The sequence below is a fragment of the Rhinolophus sinicus genome, linkage group LG04 (assembly GCF_036562045.2).
Source record: "Rhinolophus sinicus isolate RSC01 linkage group LG04, ASM3656204v1, whole genome shotgun sequence".
Taxonomy (NCBI): Eukaryota; Metazoa; Chordata; class Mammalia; order Chiroptera; family Rhinolophidae; genus Rhinolophus; species Rhinolophus sinicus.
The window spans coordinates 32,800,475-32,814,736 of NC_133754.1; positions in this window are offsets into that span (position 1 = coordinate 32,800,475).

Consider the following 14,262-nt stretch of genomic DNA (forward strand, 5'->3'; position numbering starts at 1 on the left):
AGCATGCACTTCCAGGCTTAGATATGTGAATTAATTCAGGTTTTAAATCGGAATCACATAATCAAAGTCATAACAATTAATACTAAGGTTTATATACGTCAGAAATAAACAGACCCTCACAAATTTAAAATACATAAATAAATAAATTATAAAGCCTAAATGTTTGCATCTGCCTCTAGTTTTAGTATATGGTTCTGGAGATTTATAATCCAGAGATTTGCACAGGACCTGACTGCACCAAAAATAAATAAATAAATAAATAAATAAATAAATAAATAAATAAAGCCTATCACTGATAGTTACAGTGTCAAGAGGTGTTGCCAAATGAGCACATACCTCACTCTAAATTAAAATAGCTAAGAAAATGACTTCACAGTCAATATGGCTTGATGCCTGGAACATTTGAATTAACTCAGTTCATGTGAAGTTCACTATGGTCTATTTTTTTAAAAATCACATTTGCTGAGTGGTGTGAGTAAGCATTGATAATTACAAGAAATAGTCAGTGCAGGAAAACATAACCATTATGGTTTTAAAAAGTCAATGAGTTCCTCAAAGTTGTATGATTATTAGATATGGCCTGTCTTCCTTCATAGTTAAAATTAACCAACAAATATTAAGCATTGGATACATGTAAGGTACTGTGCTTGAGCTATAGGGAACACAAAGATTGATAAAATGTGTTGCTCACCTTCAAGAAATGTACAACTGAGTTTGAAAGGGGAAAAAAAAAACCTAAATAAATACCACATGAAGCAATAATATATCATTGCAGATATAAATGGCACATAGAAAGTTCTAGTGACTCTCCAAGAAAGTAGAAACAATCTTCGATAGAAGTAATAGGATCTTGAGATGACATTACTAGATATATTAAGCCAATGGTAGTTACAGAAGGTTTTGTTTAAATAATGATATTGCACGATCAATATGCTTAGAATAGCTGGAAGGTAGGTGAAGGACAAACTAGAGGTGTCAAACATGTGACATGATTAAGCAACCGTTTCTATTGCTAGTTTTGTTTTATTCCATTTTAATATTTATCACATCCCTAATGTTCTTCATCCATGAGAAAAAAAGACAAAAGTATTTTTCAAAGATTTCACACAGTTTAGGGTAATTATAGTTGTTCCGGATGCAACATAAAGTGTTATTATTGTTATTATTAGTAGTAGTAGTATTGTTATTATTATTATTATTTTAATTGTATATTACTCTGCAGTTCAGATAAGTTTAAGAATTTGTGGTGAAACTGTGTGGTGTAATGGATCAATAGGTTACTTCAGTGAAAATTTAGAGAGTTCTTATTTTAACAGGAAATACAAATTATGCAATCCAAACTAAAAGAGCTTTGAGTTGGAAAGAGGAAACAGTTTTGAGCACAGCACAAAATTATTTATCGCTAGGATGTATCTCACAGCCAAGCCACTTCTGAACTCATGTCTGAGTAGTCTAGAAGTTTGGGAAGTATTAATAAAACTTGACAGAAACATCAGTGAATGTCAACCGTTTTTGATAACATGATAAAATGTTATCATAACATGATAAAATAACTACTCACTACTATAGCAACCAACCCTGTCATGGCCCAGCTTTGCAATTTTCTCTTACAAGGATTGGTAAACTTTAGAATTGCTTAAGTCAGTTTGGGATCAGTTTCTGTTATTTTATAGCCTTCTATCTGACACAAGCAATACAAATTAGTATCAAGCCCCATGTCTATGTGAATCAATGCTACCATTAACCAAACTCAGAAGATATGGCAAAGATACCTATTTAGAAATGTGATCATTTCAATATTTTTGCTATTAAATTGAAGATGGAGATGTCTCTCTCACTCAAGCAACATAATGTCAATGATTGTTAACTTATGCATTATTAAATGAATATATCATACTAAATTTAAATAGAATTAAGCAATTAGAAATAAAGAAAATATTGTCACAAAAGAACAATATATTAAAAGCAAATGAAAAGAATATATAAAGAGAAAACTACATGGCTCAGAAGTAAACAGTATTTGTAGCCCTATAATCACAGAACGGTGATTTAACCAAAAATAGTGTTATAATGTTGGAAGGATGAAGGTTTGATGGTGAGATATATTCCATAAATATATGCTAATATTAATGTCTCAATTTGGTTAACTGAGAAAAGATAGTATAAATATATTTTTTGGAAATGAGAAAATAAAGTAAGAAATAAAAGATTATGGAGAAACTCGTTTTGGAATACAGTTAGGTGAGAAAAGGATCTGAAGTTTTTCCTTATAAAGGGTTAGCTTCATTTGAATTTTTGAATGATGTTCAGTTATTTAAAGGTAAATCTCAGATTTAATGCACATATACAGTGCATGTTTGCTATCTATCTTGAATGCAGGATTTTTTTAACTCTCAGTAATAATACATTTGTGATTTTCTCTGAATATATATTTAGTGAGGTTGTATACTCCATTTGGTGAGACCTTTGTATAAAAGAACATTTTAAATGGCTATTTTTATTAACACATTATTTTTATTAACACATTTTCTATATCCACACTTTATAGTAGATCCTAATCCTATAGATATAATGGAATATATTTTCTTAAGCTGACAGTCCCTATTCTTCTGGATGAAAAAGATACATAAATAATAGAATTACGTTTTATGTGTGCAATAGATGAAACAACAATGCTGAAGAAGGATTACATAAAAGATATAAGTGCCAAGAAGCAGAAGATGAATTTTAATTCATATGAAAAAGAATCTTGAACTTTGAAAGAACTGTAAACAGCCCAGAATGACAGGAGGAAACAGTACCTTTGAAGGAGAGGAGAGAGAAATTTGGAGGGATTGTCAGAGGCAGGAACATGAAACAAAGATGTGTTACTGAAGTATTTTAAATAGAAGAAGGAAATGATTAATTATAGATTTCTTGTGTGAGCCATAGCTATCCATACCCTATTTTAATTCCTATTGATGTATGTTGGATTTTTCACTTCTCTTTAACTGTATTCATACATAAATTTAAAGTGATTATTTCCCCCTATTTCGGTAATTGCAACTGTTTTCATTAATGTCATTTTAGGCAACTTTTCACCTTTTTGAAGCTACGTAGAACTATTTTCTTTCATAAACATTGCACCTAATTTTCCTTAAAAGTATGTGCTAAACCAACATTGCTTTGGAATGCTTCTAATTTGAATATTTATTTGGAACTGTTTTATACATCCCTTACTTAGAGTTCACACAGTCACTCACACACACACACACACACACACACACAATTGCAGCTTTATTACTACCAAGAGATTGCTGATTTTAAAATATACATATATACATATACATACATACACACACACATATATATATACATATGTGTGTGTGTATATATATTATTTTATAAGAGAAGTCTACTTATAAAATAAGAAACAAAGTGCAATCTCATTGATTACATCTAAACATCTCAGTGTTGAATCTCAGTAAGCCATATTAATGATAAGAATAAGTGCTATATATTATTCCCACTGATAGATTATCCAAAGGCTTACTAAGACATAACATAAATTGCCTTAACTATACAAACAGTTTCTTTTCAAAACGTGAAAGGCATTCATTGTTGTTTTCCACAATGACCATCTGCCTTTTCTGTCACTGCAGGTTACATTAGATTTCCCTTGAATTTTATTTTTTTAAATGATACTAGTCGATATTTACAATTCAGTGCATAAAGTAGCATCTATATAGCCAAACCCAAATAATTTTAAATTTAATTAAAAAAAGAGAGAGAAATGTAACTCTGTTCCAGTTTTTGAGTTTCACCTTTGAACACATGATCAACTCCAAGTCTCATCAACCATATTAAGATTATCAAAATACCAGGAAACTTGTCCTGATAATTTCTTGGCTAAAACTGATTAAGACTGGCAAAGATAATCAAAGAACTACAAAAGTAAAGGTAATGGAGATAATGAATAAGGGGATATTCTGCTAAAATTTCTTTAAGGTGTCCTCTCTTTATGTAGATTATAATTTGTTTTTTTACAGTGATTAGTTTGGCAACTGGAAGATACCCACATCAGGAAATCATGGGGGGGGGGGGGGGAACTGCCAGAGAAATAGAAAGGCCAAACCATGTGATTGATCTGCTGGTTAGAAAGCTCTACATCTATGAAAAAGGAAAGGGGAATAGAGGACAGGGCCACTGGAGTTTCATAAATAAACATGATGGAAAATGCCACTGTCAACACATAATCTCAATAACAGGATCAAAAAACAAGATTAGATCATGGAGGGAGACTAGTCAGTTCACCCAGAGTCTCTGTCCCCATTGTGGTAAAACAATATTCAGGCACATATGTGTGGGACATCAAGCACATGGCTATGAAAAACCAAAGCTGCTAGACACTAAAACTTTTTTTTTTTTTTTTGCTAAGACTACAATCTTAGGATCAGAGAACACTTTCAAAATTCTCAAGGTAATGCTCATTTTGGGGGTCTTGGAATAGTCCAATACTGTAAACAGAAGACCTAGGGAGGAAGAATATTTATTATGCAAATAGAATACATTTTGAGAATAATGTTTCAAAAGCATGGTTTTAAAGCCAATATAAAAGTATAACCAATGAACTCCTTAGTTCCCCAATCTCTATTGAATCTCGACTCTTTAAACTAGAGTGTCCTACCCTCCAAAGTTAAAACTATTTTTCTAGTGGCATTTAGGAAAAGGACAGAAAACCAAGAATTACACAACCACATTACCTTGAGATAATTATACCTTTTATAATGAATACTTTTTTTAAAAAGTAATTAATCCTAGTATCAACTGAGGCATAGAAATACAAAAACAAACAAACAAAAACCCCAAATTCTCAAAGCTAGTAAGTGGAGGATTCTGTATTGAATTTCTGTCTTTTGCTTCGAATGTCTATTTTGTCTCCACTTACCCAAATAATTGAGTGTTATGAACCATTGTCACCCTAGATATGGAATATAATTTTCTCAAAGGAGAGAAACATCTTGGTTAATGAATGCCTCCAGATGCTTAATGGGAACCTAGATGAATTCCACAAATAAACTACTTCAAGAGTTACAGATTCATTTTCAAGATCAGTTTGGGCATTATCCCTGAAGCTTTCTCTAAAGGCATAGAATGTAGACCATAGTGGGAGCCTTTAGATGGATTAGCTATACATTTTCTAGTTTTTCAGAGATAGTGTTTTAATTACGGTAGGGGACGTTAATCCCATAAAAAGCAATGGGCTTTCATTTTAAAATATTAATGCAAATGCTAGTTACATGATGCAATTTATATTTTAGGAAGACTATATTGATGAGCTGGAGAAAGAACGTAAACAAATGTAAACAGAAATTACACAGATATAAATTATAACACATATAAATAGCTATCATTTGAATAATAGGTAGAATACATTTTTTCACAGACTTTGACGGAACAGCTTAAATATGATTTACTTTGTGGTCTTATTCTCTTCTGAGGGAGGAGTCAGATGTACACAGGTCTAGACATGCATCCTTTCACATTAGGGACTCATCAGTTTAAATTCCTAAAGCTTAATATTTACAATGGTGCAAAGGTTCATGAACTATAATCCTACATTTGTAGCTAAGAAAAATAATCTTACCCTAGCATAAAACTAGGCTTACTTGAGTATTGATCAATTGTGAATGAAAGGACAGATTCAAAAAACTTAAATAATTCATTAAGAGAGGAAGCAAGTCGTGGCTCCTTTTGCAATTTTTCTCCTATGGCTTCACATATAATCTATGTCCAGGAAGCAATGATACACATGAGGTTGATTTATACTCTAGAGTGGAGCTTGTCCTCATAGCATTTCATAACAGATTAAAGTGTAGAGGAGACTCTCATGTGAAAAGGCTTTCTTAAGCCTTCTTATCTCCCCCCACCCATTTTAAAGTGTAGGTACGCTACGTTAAGTAGCAAGAGTGCTTTTTTCATTTCCTTCTAACTATATAGAGACACCTTATTTTTCAATTAAATGGTGTGTTTATCTCCTTTTAAGGTTCTATTTACTCTTATCTAAAACATTACCTTGCTTAAACTACATTGCTCCTGCTTGATTAAATTTTCAGTTAGGACTGAAGTGCCATGATGTAAGAGACAATTGTAAGCAGAACCTTGCTGCAAAGTATGTAATTAATTAGACCATTGAAGGCATATTTTCTCTCTCAAAGGCAACTTTATGCCAAGTACTCTTCCTGAAATCATGAACACATTGGCCATTTCCTATAATAGAAAAATTACACAGGGAATGAGTGGTGGAGGAGTGTCATCCATGCTGTAAAAGCAATTTACTTCCATCATGAGCCTCCAAAACGATTTGTATCTGACTTGTATCTCCAAAACATTCATTTGAAAAGTTGCACTTAAAGGAACTACAAGTGCAATGCTGTAAAGTTGGAATAGACAAATGAGTATGTTAAACTAATCCTTGTTGGTAAGAGAAGTGTTCAGATAGACAACTCAATAAAATAAAACTCTCTGGATTACTCATTTCAACTGATGAGTACCTGAGGATGCATGAGTGACTATTACATAGAAACAACCTTATGGAGTTTCTAGTTCAGAGAGGAATACAGTAGGTCCTCAAATAACAACTTTCATTCAATATCATTTTATGATAATGTCAATGAGATGCCTTAGAATCCTAACTCTTCTTTCTGTCAGTTAGCCTATGGCAAACGTGGTTTTGTTGCAGTTCACTTCTCTTAAATTTGCAGAACCTAGTGACGACATTGAATGAAGACTTACTGTTTATTATGCAAATAATCATAACATATGATAGGTTGAATATTAGTGCTATTGCTGAAATATCAAGGAGGTAGGTATTAATATGTCCTGTTAGGTTGGAGTTGGGCTTGGAAAGCTTATGAAATAGGAGAAGGATATGGATTATAAATCAGATTTTAAAAGGCAAGGGATGAGGAAGGCAGGCAAGGCAGCAGCATCATCATGAATAACGACACAGGAACATTAAGGAGTATGTATTTTTAGGAAACACTGAGAAGGCTGTTGCTGTTAAAAAAAAAAAAAAAAAAAAAAAAAAGTTGGGAAACAGAGCAGTAGATCAACGCCAAATTGAAAAGAGCCTTATAGAAAATGTTAAGATGTTCATACAGTTAAACTAGCAAAACTTTTCATAAACAAACAAACAAAAAAACTGTACCAAATGCAGAATGGAAGACTAGAATTCAAAGTTAGAAATTGTTTATTTCCTAGAATGTGATAGCAGTGTCAGTTCCAACTCACTTCCAAATTTAAAGCTCAGAGATATTTATTTTCTAAAGTATTTATTTATAACCCACAGTCTCAGAGAACTGTGTTATATAAACCTTCTTCAGAAATGGTTCAACGAATGGACATTTTGAGCCCAAATATATATATATATATATATATATATATATATATATATATATATATATAACATATATAATATATTACATATATATTACATATATATAATATATATATATATAATTTTTTTCTCTCTCTCTTTTATCTTTCTGCTTTAATAGCAGTAGGATTTTTTTTTTTCATACCCAAGCTCATATTTTCTTAAATCTGCCAGGAACAAATGTTTTTTAAATAAACTGTAAGGAAAAGCTATTTTTGAAGAGGTGGGGGTGCTTACTCACATATTTTGTCATTACCAACTTTTCAAAATGTGCTTGTAAGTGACTGTTATACATATGGTCCATTTCCAGAAAATACCTGACACATACATTTTGTTCTAAATGATAACTGAAAATAGGTTGGCTGTGACTGTTCAGGGTCATTAATTACCTCCTTCAATGTAGAGATCTGTCTAAGATATTCTTATTTATTTATTTTTTATTTCTTATCTTTTGTCTTTGAGACAGGCAAAGCATTGGTGCACAGCTGCTAAGCACACCAGCCTCAGAAACAAACTGGGTTGTGAGATTAAACACCAGGAGATAGTTTGGGTTTTTCAAATTTGCATGGTTAATGTAAACAGCCCCAAGATCTCATCAGTGAAAGTTGGAGGGACTTGGTAGGTGGGTTTTCTTCTCCCTGCTGGGAAAAGCAATGGTTAGCCCTTGAGGGAAACAAAACAAAACAAAAAGTTGAATCATAAAATTATAGCATGAGCAAAAATGACACCTTTAAGACTTAGTTATTCTTTGATGCATGAATATTGAGAAGTCCAAACTTTACTTTTATGATAATCACCTTAATATTGTAAATCACAGTCCCTGTGATAATAATAAGCACTTTTATTTTCAATTTTCAAAAATGAAAAGTATTATGTTTCACCTAACTTAAAGACTATATAAATTTTTAATTTATATTGTGCTAATGTAATTTTTTATCCTTTTCAAGAAATATACTTTTATGTTAGAAACAAAAGGAACAATATAACTTTCTATTCACTGACATTAAAGGGACACTGAGTTCTTGCTATCTTCTTTTAAAATTTACATCCACTCTTTCTTTTCCAGTTTTACCTTTACAACCTTCAGTGTGATTCATATGATCTTATATCTGTGGTTTTGCAATAGCCGTAAAACTGACCTCCCTGCCCAGAGATCACTCTATTATAATTATTCCTGGATCCTTGTACAGTATTAACCACTCTAATCAATGAAAGCAGAGGCCTTGAAGACTTCTGCAGGGCCACGCTCCTGTCCCCAAGACAGTGTCAGACACAAATGATGTGTTGTCCTTTCTTTATTTTGGAATGAATGATTAGATGTTACTATCCCAATTAAAGTCATATTGATTAAAATTTAAAATGGTATCCGTTGTTTCCACATTCTCATTTCAATCTAGTGGAAAGAATCTCAAAGGTAATTTAAACTGATACCATCATTTGAATATGAGCAAAGAGAAGTCCAAAGATATGTACATTTGTGTTTAATTATTAATCTTACACAATATCCCAAGTCCTATGAAATGCCCTGCTAATACAAATAAGTGTATAACTCCAAATTTATGAAGCAGAGTGATTAATAATGTGTGAGAAAATGTAAATATATAGGCTAGATTAAAGGTTCTCAAAGTGTTGTCGCCTGAGCGGTGGTATCTACTAGGATTTTGTTAGAAATCCACATTCTGGAACCTTCTGTACAGAACTACTCACTCCGAACTCTTGAGGGGAAGGGGACCAGCAATCTGTATTTTAGTAAGCATTGTAAGTGATTCTAATGAGCGATAAAGTTTGTGAAATTCTAGGTTAATGGCGATATATAATTGCTGTTTGAACTCACTTGCTAACATAAATATTATAGTTAACAGCGAAAGTGTTGATCTATTGCTGTCAGCAAGGATATTAAAAAATGTGACATAGACTCAGGAAACGTTCATCCCCCAACGGTAAGATGAAAAGCTACAAATGATTGTTTTACAAGTAAAAGTAAACAGCCACCACCCAGATTCTAGAATTATCATACCAAGAGAAAATGTCATGGCTACTCCTCATCATCAAACCCTGCATCATTCATTAGATTATTTTGAAGTGAATCATGAAAAGAGTTAAAGGATAGGTGTGTCATTATTTTAAGATGGATATCTAGAACAAAATCTAAGTGTCTAGTGTTAATACAATTATATTTTCCTAAGTAGCTGGGGAAATATTTGGACTTAGTTCTGGTCTTACACATACTTCTGTCTTATTTTTTTCTTTTGTTGATCTACTTGTGTTTCCCAATGAAACCAGGCCCCAGCCATTTGAAACAGGGATGATTCTACCCCGGTTTCTGCTTTTGTTCTATGTGCATTCATTTCAGATGGTAGTATATATTATTTGTATTGCTAAGGACACTTTCATTTTCTCCAAGATTTTCTTCACAGTTTTTATAGCTATTTACTTATCCTTTGTGTTCACCATCATTGTATCAAGCACTCTTTATGTGCCAGGCACTGTTTTAAGCTATATTAACCTAGTTATTTCTCACAATAACTCTTTGAGGTAGGTGTTATTGTTGCACCCCTCCCCCCTTTTTTCCCAGAGAAAGAAGCACATTAAAGTTATGTAAATTACCCATGACCACACAGCAGCAGAGCTGAGATTCTGACCCAGTCAGTTTAGCTCCAGAGTATAAGATTCTGGTACTGAGCAGTAAACAATGTTTTCATCATGATTTCTTTTTTTTTCCTTTTAATTCCATTCAGGAAGTCCTCTAATCTCTGGCCCTACAATTTGAGATTCATTTTCCATATTGTGAGCTTCATCATTCTCAACTAACATTTTCTGTGACCTGCATACAATCTTAGGTTAGAGTATATTAAGTTGTGCTAAGGATTGAGTGCAGTGAACTCTGCCAGTGACAGTGTTATTGATGAGGTGGTTTTTGAACTGAGTCTTAAAGGACTTGTATGAGATTTCAAAGCAAAGTTGTGAAGACAAAGCATACTAGTAATTGGAAAGAACATAGGCAAAGTAGCAAAGCCATACATTGTCGTGACACATACAAGGAACTGTGGTAATCTTTGCATAGCAAACTAGTAGTGACTGTGGCAGCAGTGGGAAAAGTGCTGGAGAAACTTATTTCAAGGCACAGAGATGGATACAGTGCAGTGGTGCTTACATGTTACTCAGCCTCCAGTTCTCTTGTTTTCACTCACTTTACATGGAAACATCGACACCACTACCTTATCTAGAGGAGTAGTGTAGGAAAGATTAAGGATATTAGGATCGAAAATAACATAGACCCGAGCGTGCAATTCTTATTTTTGTCACTTAGAATCTATGCGATTTTGGACCATTTCTTAAAATCCCTTTGCACCATGAGGAAATCAATGTCACCTAATATTAATAAAGACCAGTGCTTTCAATTCTAGGTGACTAAAACACAAATGTAACTTTCACAGAGCAGAGCAAGTCAAAAGAACAACTCCAAGAAAGTAAATTGGGCAACTTATTTGATGAATTTTTTTAGCACTTGTTTTTTACTTAGTATCCGTGGATGTTATTTATTTATTTATTTATTTGGCCAATTGATGGTAAAAGGACTTATTGCAAAATCATAAAAAAAAAAAAAATCTGACAATATGTAATTAAATTCAGATCACACAATAAATGAGAGAAAGACTGCACTAAAAGGATGCATATTACTTTAGAGGCTCTCTACGGGAGTTCCATTTTGCCTGTGTTTTCTATACACACTTCACATACTTTCAACCTAAATTTCCCACTTTTCCTACTAACCTCCTTAACAGCTTGCATCTAAAAGTCTTTAGCGCAAGTCACACAGCAACTGACTGGCACATTAAGTGGCCAAAAAGCAACAGTGTCCCTAGAAACTGCTGTTCAAAACACATTTTTTTCCCATTAATTTTATTGGGGTAACATTCGTTAAAAACTTCATACAAATTTCAGCATACAACTTTATAATACATCTGCATACTCTATTGTATGCTCACCACCCTACGTCTAGTCTCCTTCCAAAACATATTTTTCCAGTGAGCACCCTCATTCTGTCCTTGAAAGGAAAGTGTCAATAATATTGCTTCAGAAGGAGTGAAGGAAGGGGCAGATTTTAGCAGGTGCTACAGTGTGTCAAAAGTGTATCATGCACTATGAGATGATACCATAGCAGGAATTAGAGATACCCAGCTCATCTCAGCAAATTGGAATGAACCTCTTAATATCGTACGACCTCGCACTTCCTGGGCTTAATCTTATATTTTGTGCACTTATTGAACTTTTAACTTCATTAACTTTTATTGTTTTCTTAACCAGGTCAAATTCCCTTAAAGGTTTGATATGGTGTATTTTCTTTTTCACCTTATATGACATATATATTAACTAATAAAACAAGCACTTAAGTGAAGGTAGTTTTTTCTATTGATTTAAATGCTTATTCACACTGATTAAAAAAAAAAAAAAAACTAGAACAGCTGAATTTAACTAAGAGCATATAAGTTCACCTATTACATACATCTATAATAGATGCCAGCCTATGGCATAATAACTAATTTAAAGAAGGTGACACAGTATTATCACTAATATTTTAATACTGTTTATAACAATAAATTTGCCAAAATTATGTTAAATTGAACATTTCTCATCTACAAAACTCTCCTGATTTATTTTGGTGTACAATTTTATAACAGCATCTCATCGTAATTTATGATATATTACGAAGACAGTTTCAAAATATATCTTCAAGCAGTAGCTTATGTTGGAAAAAGTTAAACTATATAATTAAAATCTGTGCATAAGAAGGCACGTAAAAATAGTTTTCTGAGAGTTACAGTCTTCAAGTTTTTATATTTTTAAAATAATTAGGTAAGCACAATTATGTTTCTTCAAAATATTAATATATTTGATGCTCTTAAATTCCTTCTTTTTTTATTTTTAAAATTCAGTTTTGAGTTCAACATTGTTTGTGTTTATTCTACATTTAAGTAGGAAAAGTAAGATTAATGAGCCAACCTGCCTTTCTCTAAGAGCACAATTAGACATGTATGTTAAAATGTCATGTAAGTTTTATAACACATACATGTAATGTGTGCATTACTGTGGCATGAATACTTTAATAAATATAACCTAGACTATAATTTTTGCTGAGTTTTTTCTTATATACTTAATATTCAAAATATATTGCTATTTTTTGTTGATAAATATATTTTCAGTTATTAAGCCAGCATTTACTCTATTTATAAAATAAACTTGAATCTACCGTTGTTATGCTTGTTTCTCATTAAGAGATATATGCTTATGATTATTATCCTGAAAATTAAATATAACCTCTACTTGGTGATGATTGTAGAAAGCTTAACACTATGAATCGATTTGGATATTTCCATCAAGGTATTGAAGAAATGAATCTGAATCATAAGCATACTTTTTACCTCTCAAGCGTTAATTAGTGTGAGGATGTCAATTTAAACTAATTTCCACTGAGACTCTGATCTACATTTTGATTTTTGCCCTTTAAATAATTGCAGGTTGTTGTTTTAATTTTCCTCTAAATTGATATAAATAGAACTCATAGACTTGAAAAACTTGGAAGTAAAAATCTAACTGTTTGAAACCACAGGTATAATAAAACATCTCTTTGTTCTTAGCTGAAATAACATTTAGAAATCCAAAGATAAAGAAAAAAAGAAAGAAAGATATATAGAGAGAACAACAACAACAACAAAACAATTAACTGCAAAATACTGATCATAAACTTGATCTCTTTATTTTACAGTGAAGAATTTATCAAATTCCCCCAAATCTGACTTGGCTGCAACATTGGAGACATGTCTCATCTCATTACCTGGGATGATTTACACAGTGCCACCTGTTGTGTTGTAACAAAATAGTCTTAAAAGTCACTTTGATAAAAATAACAATATCGAGTATATTTTCAAATTTTTTTATCATTTAAGTTTGAGATGCTACTTGTATAATACATAATTTATCATTTCAGAAATCCCTTAAGAGCTTCATTCAAAATCTACTTTGCCTGACCTAAATGAAAACTACAAAAGTACATAGGTACTTTCCTTCTATGTATATTTCAACAAAAAAGCTTAAAGAATTGAGCCTAAAGGATGTCTTGTTAGAATGAATATAATATCTTATTAGAATTGATACAATATAATTCTTATCATTAGAATTAGAAAATGATTTTTGTCTACTCAGTGAGTAAAATACTGCTTTTGAGTTTACGAAGTTGTGTACAATTTTCTCTGACACTACCTGCTATCATACAGATCACACATCATATGATTTTAATTATTAGTAATACAGTAAACTAAGCAGCAGGAACTAGTATTATATAAAGAAAGTGGACATCAGGATAATAGAAAGAGCTTTTCCACTAAGAGTGTTAGAAATATATAATCAAGAATAATTAATACAGTGAGTACAGAAAAATTTAGCAATGTATTTTTAGGCAGAGTCTCAGTGTTTCGATTTTTCCCATGAGGTTGAAATACTGAGCTAGATAAACTCCCATTTTCTTCCTACTGAATTCCTCTTGTTCTCAATACCACTGAAGTTCATTTATCAAAAAGAACACTTCCTTTTTCCTGATTATCACATCAGAGCAACTAGGAGCTGACATAGTAGGGCTGGTTATCCATTTGAAGAGTTTGCCCCCAGCTGAGTTCTTTGCAGTTTAATTGGAAAGGTAGGGAAGCAATTAGAAAATAGTTGCTCCAACAACAGAGATATATCCTGGAGCCAGCTGTGCTGTCTAAAAACATTTCCTATGCATGGCAATTAAAAAACGATTGGGAGCCTATTTCCAGTAAGTCACAGAAGAGACATTTTTAAAGAAG